The 14,425-nt window shown below is 48.3% G+C and overlaps 1 protein-coding gene across 2 annotated transcripts in view; it reads right to left on the minus strand.

The window, feature by feature from the left end:
* The window catches only part of ZFHX3 (zinc finger homeobox 3), a 242,655-nt gene that overhangs the window by 182,327 nt on the left and 45,903 nt on the right, over positions 1-14,425 (minus strand). The window contains exon 1 of one of the 2 annotated variants that reach the window (XM_027119417.1): positions 2,585-3,747. The exons of the other annotated variant lie outside the window; for it this stretch is intronic. The gene's annotated coding sequence lies outside the window, so the exon portion shown is untranslated. Of the gene's footprint in view, positions 1-2,584; positions 3,748-14,425 lie in introns of those variants that run through there. 2 annotated transcript variants of the gene reach the window in all.

Below are 14,425 nucleotides of genomic sequence, written 5' to 3' on the forward strand. Positions count from 1 at the left end.
GGGGGGGGGGGGGGGGGGGGGGGGGGGGTGGAATTGTCAGTTCAAGTCATAAAAAGTGATCAATGTAGATCAAGACCCTGTGCTAAGTGTCTAAGATCAGAGAAGAGAAACCTATCAGTGCAAACACACAAACATCATTTTCACACAAAATGAAAAATGCACGCGAACATCGAGAACTTCAGCTTCCTTCTGAAGTGGCACCCTCTCCCTTCTCACCCCTACAGTTCGGCTCTTCCCACCAAAACTTCCAGGCCGCAGCCCTAATCCTGAACAGCGCCAGAACGAGAGCAAGCTGGCGGAAACTGTTTCTGCAGCTCCGAAAGATCGCAGCGTTAAGCCACGCTGAGATTGGGGGAATCCAACCTGGTCGGCTAACGGGGCCAATTTCTTCGGCACAATAATAAAGAGGCTACTAGGGTTCCGGCCCCATTGCTCTTAGCTTGAAATTCCTGTGAATCATGCTTGGCCAAAACCTCACTGGCTGCTCTAATGATTTTTATCCGTTCACACAACAGATGTTCATTGAGTGCCTACAATATACACAGCATCCCTCCTATCAATACAGACTCCTACTAGCTTGCTCTCATTAGAGTTCAGACACGCAAAATAAGAACCTGGACGGCAGCGACCATCCAGGGAAGGGTGCTAGCAGGGAGAGACACAGAACTTCACGTGCTCCTGGATTCACGGTATCAACACAGTTAACCAGGTTACCACTCCCCCCGTTCCAGAGCCTCCCTGCTCTAAGGCCAGAATCTGTCCTTCTATTAATCAGATGTGGCCAGTGAGGACCTCGGATGTCCACTGCATTTAGAAACATGGCTCAACTACTGCAACGCATGGTTTGGCGAGTTGTGCCACTACCCTGAGCCCCTATGGTGCTGGGGACACCACAGTGCTCACACCTGGGTCCACCCCTACCACGACCCCCAGCCGTGCTCATCGCTCTCAAGGGTCTCACCTTCAACCTGCGTGGGAGTCAGTGGTCCATGTTTGAGATGGACCATTTCCTGATGGCTCAGGATGAAGGTATGCTGTCCCCCAAATAACTTATGAAAAAATGCCAGAACCACTGAACCGGCCTTCACCTAAGCATTTCTTCTTCTTGGACGTTGTCAAGTTGACAAGACATGGTGCGATTTCACTTCTACTGGCTCCTCTCAGGTGATCCAACAGGTTCCCTCATCCTCACCCGCCCTGAGCATCCCCCACCCTGGTGTCTCTGGCCTCAGTTCCTCTTTAGGCTGGAGCCAGTGACCTGAGAGGCTCTGCGCGCGCGCGCGCGCACACACACACACACACACACACACACACACACACACACACACACACACACAGAAGTAGCCGAATGTTTCAGAGGCAGCGTTCACCCTCCCCCAGCCCTACCCGGAGGTGCTGGAGCGGGCCTGTCCCCACACTCCAGCTTCCACATAACCAAACATCACCCTCCGACAGAGCCTCGTGTTCACGACACGGTCCTGAAAGTTCCAGGGAATAATGCGGGGGGGGGGGGGGGGGGGGGTCTGGTTCTTAATGGGCTGATAATTGAAGCCTAAAGTCTAGGAATTAAAATGAACCAGCTCTGAGAAGCCTGTTTACCAACTTTAACTCGGCTTCGAGTTGTCCCCCCGCAACCATGTGGTTTCCTATCACAGGTCAGTGGAAGAAGCTGAAATTTCTGTATTTCCTTTGGTGTCTGTCTTGGGTGGGGTGGGTGGGGAGAGAGAAAAGCAAAAGCCACCCTCATGTGTGCCCATCACAGAGCAATTCTACTGACCTCACACAAAGGGCAGGGAAAACCTGCGCACAGTTTTAAACCATCCCCACCCAAAGGGTCGGGGAGAGAGTTCAGGGCAAGGAGGGAAAAAGAAGGGAGAAGAAAAAGACCGGGCATTTTCCTTTTCTTTTTTTTTTTTAAAGGGAATCTTTCCTAAACATTCACTCGCCAGCCCTTCTGCCTCCGGGATGGAAAGTGTTACTCAGCTGCAAGGCCTCTTGCTAATTGTGGGTTTTTATTTTTATTTCCTATTACCCTCTCGCACGCCTGATGAGATTATTTTACCGGAACTGACACAGCTGGAAGCAGCAGGCATACGTGGAGCCTCTGAGGAGGTGATGCAATTTCATTTTCATTGATCAGAAATCAGCAGGGCAGTAAGTGATGGGAAATTCCATTAGAAGAAAACTTGCAAGCCATGAGCCTCAACTTCCTCGCCACACCCAGGAGCCCCCAGGGGTCTTGCCTTCCTCTGGACTAGGTCTGCACAGAGCAGAGGCTCGGAAGCGCCCTCCTCCACGTGGGAATGAAAGCACGAAGGCCGCGCTACTGGCCCGAGAGGGTGTCTGGCTGGGAGAGGAACGCCGGCAGGACTCCTTCAACCAACAAGGGCACCGCAGTTCTCTGCGGATGAGAGAGAAGTCATCCAGGGACCCAGAAGAGGAGCCCTCAAAACCACGCCCCACAGCCCCTCAAAACCAATGCTTAACGGCTCCAAGTGTCACAAACAAGGAAAGAGGAGGCCACTAGCAATCGTTGTAAATATGTCTCCCAACCACTCGTAGAGATGCTCCTGAAGGCACTTACCACGTATTTATTGAGCGCCTACTGTGTGCCAGGGGCTCAACAAGCACAGACTCAGATCCTCCCCTAACGCTGCTGGAGGAACATCCTTCTCTCTCCTGGACAATCAAGGAAGCAGAGGTCCTGGGAGGTAAGGGAGAGAGCCAGTTGGGACCAATGACTTACTGAGGGTTAGCACAGCCTCCCTGACAGCAAAGGCAGGCTGCGTGAGAGCCAGCGAGAGAACTCGCCCACTCACGCGTGAGTCTTAGGATGAAGCACATCTGATTGCCTAGTCTGCTTTTCTCCAGGTAGAGCAGACGACTGACTGATACATCCACCTCTGTCACCCTACACATCTCAACAACAGCGATCCTTGCGTCCAAGGCTGGAACCAGAGGTGAACTCTTCAGAATGCGTAGAATGGCTACTGTTTTAGCAGTTAACACCCCCTCCCCGCAACTGTCTGCCCAGCAAATACTGCTTCACTCACCACCAAGGGAAAAAAATAGCAAGGGGCTACTCAAAAAGACAAGTTCTACCGACAAACAAAAACAAAACAATCATCAGCCAGGCGGCTCACCAGACCTCCTCCTTTGGCCATTCTGCCGTATAAAATGTGAATCAGAGAAGGACCAGGCCACACTCACAAAATTAATACTGTTCCAAACAACTGTCCACCACTAAAATGGGGGAAAAAAATGGAAATGCGTAAGTGAGGACAATATGTCAAATCAAAATCTATCAGTAGGTTTTTATTGAGCACCTAAGCCGTGGCTCTACAAAGCAGAGACTACATAAGACAGGGACCCTGGGTGAATGAGCTGGCAGAGAGGTCAGAGTCACATGAGAATACCCAGCACACATTTATTCACACTGCTTACAAGAATATACAATACAACATGATAGCATAAATTGAGGCCAGGTCAAGAGAAGAAACAAACAACAACAGTGGAGGAAACTTTGAGCCAAAAATGAAGCTTAAAATGCATACAATAATAACCAACACATTGAGCCATAAATGTGGCTCTAAGCTTTCTGGAAGTCCAGAAGGAAAGCATAATAGCCTTGTTTAAGGTACACTATTCACGATGTCCAAGAGAAAAAGAACAACAAGCCCATCGCTCAGGATTATTTAGCATCAACAATTTCGCAATTACAAAAATTGGGGTAAGGACTAGGTAGCAAGCAGAACCTTCGAGGTCATAGTAAGGAGGCTTCGGCTTCAGGTCATTCAGTCTCACTGCCTCTTTCTTTTCTTCCCCCCCCCCCCCCCCCCCCCCCCCCCTCCCCCCCCCCGGTACGCAGGCCTCTCACTGCCGTGGCCTCTCCCTCTGCGGAGCACAGCCTCCGGACGCGCAGGCTCAGCGGCCATGGCTCACGGGCCCAGCCGCTCCGCGGCATGTGGGATCTTCCCGGACCGGGGCACGAACCCGTGTCCCCTGCATCGGCAGGCGGACTCTCAACCACTGCGCCACCAGGGAAGCCCCTCACTGCCTCTTTTGATGGACAAGAATAATGACCCCAGAGAGTGCTGGTGGTTTATCCAAGGTCAGATAGCTGGTCAGTGGCAGAGCTAGAAATAGGACCTGGGTATCTTCACACCACACTGACAGTGCCCCTTTCTACCACACGTAGCTACTTCCCAACATCCTTCGAAATCCATGAGCTGGTTTGGGGGGCACATGTGGAGGCTACAGTTGGGGGCGAGGGGGCCGAATTAGATTAAGAGACCTAAGAACCAAACACCTAAATGTACTAGGTAGACCTCATTTGTTAGACCATTCTAACAAACCAACTGTAAAAAGCCATTCTGGGGACAATCAGGTAAGTTTGAACAGCAATTTGGGATTTGACGATGTTAAGAATGTGTTAATTTTGTTATGTTGACATAATATTATTATCACCTAAGAAAATAATGAAGCATCATGATATCTTTCACTAGCTCTAAAATCAAAGCCAATGAACAAAAAGATTAAACAAATCCAACAAAAAGTGAATTGTTGCCAAGTCTAAGTGATGGGGTTCATCATATTATTTTGTTTATATAATACACTTTTTTTTTTTCCTTTTAAAAAAGGAAGTTCTGTCTTTACCCAGTTCAGGAGCACCTTCTGAAAAAAGAACTGCACTGGTCGGAGCCAGGCGTCTCAGCCTCGAGTTGACACATTCATGGCAAGCTAAGCCTTTTTTCAAGGAAATAGGAATTGTTCTTTCTTTAGAAGAGCTAAAGGACTTCCAAAGAAGTACTTTAGGCCCCAGCTGCCTCTGAATCTTGTTCAAAACTCACCATTTGCTGACCCCACCCTTACTCCTACCCTTAGAAGGTACGAGGCACCATCCTGCCACTGATACACGAAGAGATGATATGCATCATGCTCTGGGCGCAGCCCCTGACACGCTTATACGTGGCAACTATCACTATCATTACTGGGCAAAAATGAGCCCAATGTAACAGCCTAAGATTACATAAGAGCTTGATTTAGAGCATGGAGTCAAACTCTGATTAAGAAAAACACATCCACTGATAAGTTAAAAGCCTCCAACTGGTTGATTGAGCAGGTTAAAAAGTAATTTTAAACACTTCCAGTGAATTTACTCCCTGGCGATGTTTACAACCATTGTTTTTGAGCTCATTGTCTTTCATCTCAGTATGAATGTTTTATATAAGTCACCTTAATTGCTTTGTAAAGTCTGAACTGAGCTGGTTCCCACTGGGCTGGCTCTCTTGCGCTCATCTTCAAGGAGGATGACCCAATGATAAGTGGGCTTCTTGCCATATGTGGGCCCACACACATCCATCACCATGCTACAGCTTCCTGGGAAGTACTCTTCGCAAAGAACTTTTTCATAGTAGCATTAGCATTTGACCAAGAAAATAGTCACACCCAGCACCAACTTCCCCAGGAACAAGTAACAATGCTTCTTTGATTTATATGGTCGTTTATACATTTTCAAACACTCCTATATTCATTTCTCATTTGACCACCAACAATCTTGTCTTGTTAAGTAGACAGACTAGGAACCATAATTCAGATTTTACAGGCTTAAAAAGATTCTAAAACATTAGAGCAACTACTATGAGTCATTCTTTCCCAAGGTCACCAGCTGGTTAGTAGCAAATCAGGAACCAGGATCCATTCTTCAGTTTCTACTCCAGTGTTCTTTTCTCTATGAAGACACCACTTCCTGAAAAAGAATCGTCTTTCCAAACCCTTCAGAGATCACATTTCATCTTCTAAATGAGAAAAAAATCTGAGTACACCAAACACCCAAAAAAAGATATTTCACTGCTCTGCTCACATCTAAAAAGCAGAGTTATAAATAACCCCAAATACTGGGTCGCTCCACACAGCCAAGAACCTTGATGCAAGGCATTAAGTCTTAAAATTTTACACAGAATGTGACTCCCTCTAAAACATTCTCCACCACGTAGACAATATTACTGCCCGAAAGTCTGACCACATGGCTCAAAAAGCTATTTGTGAAAAGAGCAAAGTAAAAAAGCTGTCAACATCTAGGAGCTCCTCGTGAATGAGGTCGAACTTAGAAGAGCTAGTATCAACGCAGAGTTCGAGTTAAGACCAGTGGGGTAATGCAAAGGGTGATCTGGGCCACAGAATGACTGCCTTATAACCCAAAGTGCACAAATCTACATAAAACTAAAAATGGGGGTTTCATCCCCATCATGAATGTTGCTTATTCTGTAGGTATGGGCCATCTGGTCTACCCTCTGCCTCTGTCACAGTGGAGCCCTTTGAGCTACAGTCCCTATCATAATGGAAAGTAATGAACTTTGGTCAACTTAACCACTGCCCACCCTCTAAGCCTAACTGATCTAACTGACACTTTAGGAAGAACATTATGCTTAAAATAAAACTTTCCAACGTGTGCAACCAAGGTAGTCTGGGCAAAGAGAGATTGAGGACAGAAGTGGGTGGCCCAGAATACAAGACGGTGATGGGAATCCCTTGACATCCCAATTGGAGAGAGGGTGACCTGGTAGGGTGGGGTCAGGAGGGAAAGCTTGCTTAAGCTATGGCCCTGGGTAGACTCTTCAACTACGTCAAGAGGGCCACCCCCACCAACTTCCCACCATTGCTCACTGGGGCCATTCTCTCACCTGCACAGGCCTAGCTACTCACTGCCACCTGTGGGCTCAGCCCTGCTCATCAAGCCTGTGGCTGGATACCACAGTCATGTCTTGCTATTACTACCCTGGGCCTCACCAGACAGAGTCTACAGCCTTACATCTTGCTGCCCAGCAGACTCTATGGTCTGGCTTCCTGACCCTCTCTTATATGGGCTCTTTTCTGCTTGGGACTTGAATCTCATGACCTGGAATCCCATACACCTGCAACCCTCTTGTCTACACCTACCTACACTTCTCCAAGCTCAGTGCACAGCCCTTGCCTTCATCACGCACCTACTGGCCTCCTCCCCATCTGATAAACTTCCATTCCTGGATCCTCTTGGGTAACCATGAGGGATAAGGAAGCCAGAGGCTGCAGCCTGGCGAGAAGGGCAGGAAGGCGACAGCTGCCAAAGCAATTCGCCCTCCCTCTGGTCCAGCTATTACCACCTCTTCCTCCCCCACTCCCCAGCGACTCCATGACACTCACCAACTTTTAAAACTGACTCCCAGATGTAGTAGCTGGCTTCTCACTAGAGGTCAAGGTCACTCAGGTTGAACAGCACCTGTGTTGTTTGGTCTATAAAGACCCCTATGAAAGCCTGCACTAAAATTGGGCCAAAGGGGTTAAGTTGCTGGATAGGGTGTGCAAGCTCACCTCCCTCCCAGCTTCATTTATACTCGTTTTATATATGAATACATATATACATACACACATATATATAATATATACATACATACGCATACACACATATACGTCTTTCTCATTTAAAGCAAAACAAAATATAGCAGTTACAAGAGAAAAACGACATAGAAAGTCAACACACACACAAACCACCATCACCCCCACTGCTGCTACCAAGATCTTGTCCTGAAAGTGTCTGGATGACTGTCACTTACCACTACCTAACCCTTAACTACAGGCTAGGTCTGGGGACTCCATCCCAGCTGCTCCCTAGAGCTAAGTATCCTTGTTGCCTTTGTTTCGTCAGGAGAAAAGGGAGATGTAAACATGAACCAGACAAGAGACAGGAGATAGCCAGTGAGAGTGACATAACCTCAAGCGGCACCGAAATCCATCTCCAGCTTTCTGTCATCTTATGATCGACCATTTCACTTCAGACACTCATTGTCCGGAGGAACCTGAATCCTAGAACTGGATGTCCCCAAGTAAGCGGTTTCTCTCTAAAAGTAAAATGTGGTACACAAAGTGCTCAAAGCGTCCCAGGAATGCCTGTTCCATAAGGGCGTCAGCACCGCAGTCCTCAGTTCCATCGTGGGAAGGGTGGGGTGGAGTAGAGAGGACCACTAGGCACAGCCAAGGCAGGGAAGAATCAGGACTTTAGCTCTTAACATTCAAATTCCCGAGTCACAGTTGAAACCCCACTGCTATAATTGTTTTATACACTGTCCACACACACACACACACACACACACACACACACACACACACACACACAAGATGCCTTTTAAAAGTTGCATTAGCTTCCCTGTTTAAAACCCTTCCTTCTGTTGGGCACCTTGAGATAAAAGCTGTGTTTGACTCCCTGGCCGGCCTTCAAATTCTGGCACTTGCTTGGGCTGGAACCAGAACAGTCTTCCATCCAACCAGGGAAGGCACAGGCCCTGCCGGCAGAGCAGGGGTTAATGGAAGCTGACCGCAGCACGGTTGTTAAGGTAATCAATACCGCTGAGATACTAAAGCAGCATAAGCCGCAGTATTGATCGCTGAGCAGATGATAAAACTGTTTATTATGATAATTGCAGGGTCCCTGCAAGATGCTCCCAGTGCTTCCTAAAGCTGTTTACAAAACTAATAAAGATTTGCCATTTCAAGATCTTCCATTTTAACCACCCCTCCTCCCCCAAGCTTCCACCCCTGGCCCATCACCAAAAGGCAGACCTCACCCCCAGGCTATGAACATGTTCCTCCCTGGGACAGCACCAGAGCCTGTCCTGGGCGTGTCATGACTCTCAGGGGCCTCTGAGGAAAGAGCTCACCTTCCACACCCTCACCCTGCCCCCAACTTCAGGAAAGGGAAGCAGGAAGCACAGCCGACTAGACCCTCAGGACGTTAAGATTTCCTCCTCAGAGCCCGCCACGTGATAATTATGGGTTTTACCGATGGAGGGGGCTGCTCAGGGCTCCTTGAGCTAACATCCATTTGTTACAGCACATTTAAGAAACCACACCACCTTGGTTTGTAATTAAAACTTCTCTGGAGAACCTGGTGGCCATGGAACTAACTGCACACAGTCAAATGCTGATTCTGGAATGCGTTTCTGCCAACACAACTCGGGGTGACTTTGGCTGCTACGCTGGGCTCATGACTCGAGTTCTATCATGCCCAGTGCAACAGCTTCATTTTATTAACAGTGGAATTAACACCTTGGTTATAAACACGGCTATCTGCCTTGAGACCCAAGTCTTTGGATTACTAGCACTGTTGATGATGACAGTGATAGTATTTTCACATGCTGTGATATTATTTTCAAGATGAACTAGATGAACGTGGAAATGTTTCTCGACAGAAGTAAGCACCTCACAGACAGCATTAATGCTCTTCAAACTGTTCTAGGGAAAACTCACTGGGTCCTGAGAATAAGTATGGTAGCTTCAGGATGCAAAGCTTGCAAATATACTAGAAGTGTGTTTTCAGAGTGTGCAAGAAGAAGAAAAGGAACCCAAGTTTTGAGAAGAAGCCAGTAGCCATTCCGTTAGCAATGGAAGCCCCCCTTTCTCACTCAGCCCTGAATAATGCTGGCTCAGTCCATAGTGACCACCAGGATTTTACCCTTAACAGAATGTGACTGGACTTGGCCTTCAAAACCACATTTGCAACTATGGGGCACTGCTCTGAGAGCTGATAAGTCAAAGAAAGATGATTTGGAGGCAGCGTCTTTCTTTTCCATCAAAGCAGGGAGAAATCATTAACCAATGCTCCTGTCTTGACCTTGCACCACGACCTCAGCTTAGGCACTGAAGCCCTGACCCTCCTGATTCTCCCCCGAGTCAGCTGCCCCCAGCAGCTCTGGGAGATCACTGCCCACGGAGCCTGCCTGTGTGCGGACACATGCACGATTTAATTCTGTGGACCAGTAGAGACATGCAGCTCCTCTGTAGACACCTGTCTGCTCCGCTACTCACAATCACACAGAAATCAGGAGACTGGAGCCAATTTTATGTAGAGTATAATCCCCTTGCCAAAGACCTTGCCATGAACTCACAGATACCACAGCATGGCTGGAAGGGATGCACCGAGATTAGTTTAACCTGGTTACCCGCTCTTACAGGAACTGCTTGGCAACCAGAAACGGTAGGAGGAAATCTGAGACTTCCCTATTACTGAGTTTCATGAACGATGCACTCCTAGGCAAAGCGGCAGAGGACAAACAGTCATCAACTACTAACTCCCAGCTAGATGCCCTGCTCACACACCAAAATGCCCATGGGGCCCGTGTTCACAAACACATCCCTGGATCTGATACCAAGAGAAAGTTGAATATTAAGTGTGACTCATTCTGCTGTTACCTTTTAACCTCACTCACACACATAAGTTGTACTCTCAACAAAAACTTCAACAAAAAAATACACCCTCGGCAAGATATGGTCCACACTTGGAAACCCGCCCACAATGGCCAGCCAAGCCCGCCTAAGTGCTAAGAACCATTTAGGAGCATTGTAAACCATCAGGGCCATTAGTTCTAATTTGACCTCAACAAAATAAATCAACCCACTAGGAACAAATTTAGAAGCTTTCCAGAGTCAAGTTCCCAAACCCTGAAAGGCTCACAAGCACAGTCCATGGAAGGGAACAAACGGCTAGCCTCCGGGCTACCCTCCCCACTCCCACCTCCCCTGTAGCTCACGGATGACAGCATGCTCACCTGGGACCGGGACTCTGGATCCTCCTCAACCCACTGGATCAGAAAGCTGTGACTCCTGATGTTTAAGGGATTCACTCTTTTCCTTCGAGTTCACATCAGATGTGATTTTCCATCTGTGCTGCACTAAACGTCCTCTTTCAAGGCATGTGAACATTCAGATTTATTTTCAAGATATCCTGATTGGCTTTCAACTATGCTGATTCTCAGCTCTGGGTCAGAGTTCCCCCAGCCTTTTCATCTTTCAGTAGGCAGGTATCACGTATATCAAGAACTGTGATTCCCCCACCACATTAATACATGTGTCAACACAATGAGTAATTTCTCAAAAAAAAACTTATAACCACAGCATACACCCTAAATTTAAATTGCAAAATCGTGCTAATTTTTCATCTTTATTCTTCCCTGGTATTTACTTGCTGCAGTTTTTTCAGTGCTGCTGCACTGCCTTCACGACGAAGCGGAAAGTAAAACCACGGCACCACTGAACTCCACTAGCCGATGGGAGAAGAGAGTTAAGAACGTGTTTGCTCGAGAGGCAGGCAGTCCACAACCCTTCAGTTGTTAAAATATTAAGAGTGAGCAAGGACGTCACGGACGGCCTCTGCCTGCCCGGGAGCTCAGCGGCTCCGGCATCCTGCGCTCCAGGGGTCCCGGGTCCCGGAGGGCCTGATAAGGGTTGCGTCTCACGCTGCCGCCGGGAGGCGGGAGGCGGCGCAGGGCCCCTGACCTCCGCCGTCCGAACAAGGCGCACACTTTTGGCACTGCCGGTCGTCATGGCCTCTGCGAGGAGCGCGCTTGGGGAGCGGCTGCTGGCCCCCTGCCCTGTGGCTCAGGTGCCGTCCTAGGCCAGGCCTGCGCTCCCGGCCCCGATCCCCTTGCTCGCACCGCAAGTGACAGGGGAAAGGCCCCCTGACCCCGGCCGGAGGGAATGAAGGGTCACCCACGCGGGTCTGTCTCACCGACCACGGCTCCCCACCGCCAAAGGTCTGTTGGTGGCACTTTGGGGCCCAATTTCCATGCTACCAGTGTTTTATCAGTAGTTCATTGTAGTATTGTACGAAAAAGCAATGACGAAAAATGGTTAATAAGCGAGATCTCCAGAATGTTGGTTTCTATTGCTCTGATCTCAGTGGGGCCTTCATGGAATAATTGGGGCTGCTGTAGACAAGCCTGAGAGAAGACATAATTAAGATCCTCATGGAAGCTTGCAGCCCAGAAAACCCTTTTCTACCTGCCCCCAACATGTCTTAGGCAACAGTAACACTTTCTTGTTCTGACCATGTCTCAGATGCAAATAAAAGTCACTAGTCTTCCTTTCAAAAAAAAAAAAAAAGATTAAAAAAAAAAAACCACCGTATCATCATTTCCACCCATCTTCACAGGACAGAAGGAAGAATTAATAGCGAGATATTGGCAAAACAAGTCAGCAGTAACAGCAGAACCAGGACACAGCGCATGCGCTGTATAAACCAGGAGTCTGGATTACTAAAAGCTGAGTAATCCTTTCCAGCTCCACCCAGCATGAGTTTCCAGGTATTAAATTATATGTTAATTACACAAATGTGAAGTTATATGAGGGGAAGTGGTGTTAGTCAGCACCCAGTGGGTGGAAGTTCAGTAAAATAGTTTTGTAAGGCATGTTTCACACGCAGGCCGGGGGCTCCCCAGGCCCAGGAAGAGAAGAGGAATCACACTGCAGAGGCCTAGGTTCCACCTCCAAACCTTCGGCTGACAGAGCTTCCAGAGCCCATTCAATACCCACCCCCCCCCCGACAGGAGAACTTTCCTAACTTACAAAATATCCGGGGTTCTTTTCCTCTCCTTTTCCTCTCCTCTTTTCCTCTCTGCATATTTGTTACATGAATCAAAACATGCTGGGGCTCCTGGTCCAGGAAGATCCCACATGCCGCAGAACAACTAAGCCCGTGCGCCACAACTACTGAGCCTGTGCTCTAGAGCCCGCGAGCCACTACTGAGCCCACGTGCCACAACTACCAAAGCCCGCGTGCCTAGAGCCTGTTTTCCGCAACAAGAGAAGCCACCGCAATGAGGAGCCTGCGCACCACAACAAAGAGTAGCCCGTGCGCAGCAGTGAAAACCCAATGCAGCCAAAAATTAATTAATTAATTAATTAATTAAAGAGACTTTGGAAATAAAAGAAGGAATAATAAAATTATTAAAAAAAAAAAAACATGCTGGGGCTCATTTCAGACTCAGCCAATCCAAAGAGGGGCACACAGCCCTGACCACAATAGTGTAGGGGGCAGCAGTGCCACTCAAGGTGATGGAGGGGCCCACGTGACACCTCCCAGCACCCACTGTCCTTCGACTATTTCGGAGGGTCATGATGGCACAGTGTCCTCCAGGGTCCTGGCAGTGCCACAGCCTCTGATGCCGGGGAGACACCTCTTACCTGCAGTGAGACTGAACATGGAGTTCTGAAACTGCTCCGAAGCCCAGGGCTCGGGCTGCAAGCCCTTTATTAACGTAACACATAGTACCCCTGCCTGCCGGGTGCCCACCAACCGCATAGTGATCTGGCCCTGATTTGAAGCGAGGGAGCCACGGTGAAGTCCAGGCCTGTCCCAACCAGTGAAGGGCTGAACAGACGACTGGAATGGAGCACTACGGACCACGCCACAGCTGCTGAGGAAATTTAGAGATCCACCCATGAGGAGCTGAACACTCTATCCTTTCCACTTCTCACGTCAAATGATTTTTATCTAATGCTACACCCCACAAGCAGCTATCAGAGAGGCTCTAAACTAACACCTTGAAGTGGGTCAATGACAAAAATAAATAAATAAAAATCCCTATACATAGTATAGTACAGTACAGTATAGTATACAACAGGCTCTAAGCGTATGCCCTGGGCTGGCATTCCAGCACAGAGGCCATTGAAAAGCTGCAAATTCTTAACCTACTTTGGGTTCGTCATACCTATAATGGCTGTAGAGATTATATTTGCCCCATATGGTTGTAAGGATTAATAAGACACTGAAGTATTTAGCACAGTAAATGCTTAATATGTTTTAGTTATTAATCTTTAGACACACACACACACACACAGAGTGTGCATAAAATTGTTTCATTCGCATAAAATCTAACCGAGACTGCATCCTCATTTTTAAGGTTCAGAGAAGCAGGGAGACTCACCCATATTTCACATCTCATGAGAAAGCAATGCTGGCCTGCAAAACAAACACTCACACTTCTGGACTGGTGTCTTTCACACCATTATTTTCCAGCGTGTCCTACAAGCACCCCTGGCCACAGGCTAGGTGATGCGTGGGTGAACATTTTAAATTTGAACCGTCACCTACTTAATGTTTATTTGAGCCAATACAACGAGCCCAGACCTGTGATTCTTCTGATATCACTGCTTGGGATGATGGCTAGAGCAGGTAATTATGGTTTTAATAGGGGAATCCATGAAAAGAAAAATTTCTAAGCAAATAATGTAATACAGGTAGTAAAAAGACATAACAAAAAGGACACTCCACATTTGGGGAGCTCTCTCTTAGGCCCTACTTCCCCTCTTAGAGGCTGTGTGTGGCTGAACCAATCTCTCTAACAGAGTCAAGCATTAAAAGTCAGCGGCGGGGGCTTCCCTGGTGGCGCAGTGGTTGAGAGTCCGCCTGCCGATGCAGGGGACACGGGTTCGTGCCCCGGTCCGGGAAGATCCCACGTGCCGCAGAGCGGCTGGGCCCGTGAGCCATGGCCGCTGAGCCTGCGCGTCCGGAGCCTGTGCTCCGCAACGGGGGAGGCCACAACAGTGAGAGGCCCGTGTACCGCAAAAAAAAAAAAAAAAAAAAGTCAGCGGCGGGCACGTCCTGGTTTCCCCT

The sequence above is a fragment of the Aethalodelphis obliquidens genome, unplaced genomic scaffold (assembly GCF_003676395.1).
Source record: "Aethalodelphis obliquidens isolate GAN/ISIS:26980383/991018 unplaced genomic scaffold, ASM367639v1 scaffold20, whole genome shotgun sequence".
Classification (NCBI taxonomy): Eukaryota; Metazoa; Chordata; class Mammalia; order Artiodactyla; family Delphinidae; genus Aethalodelphis; species Aethalodelphis obliquidens.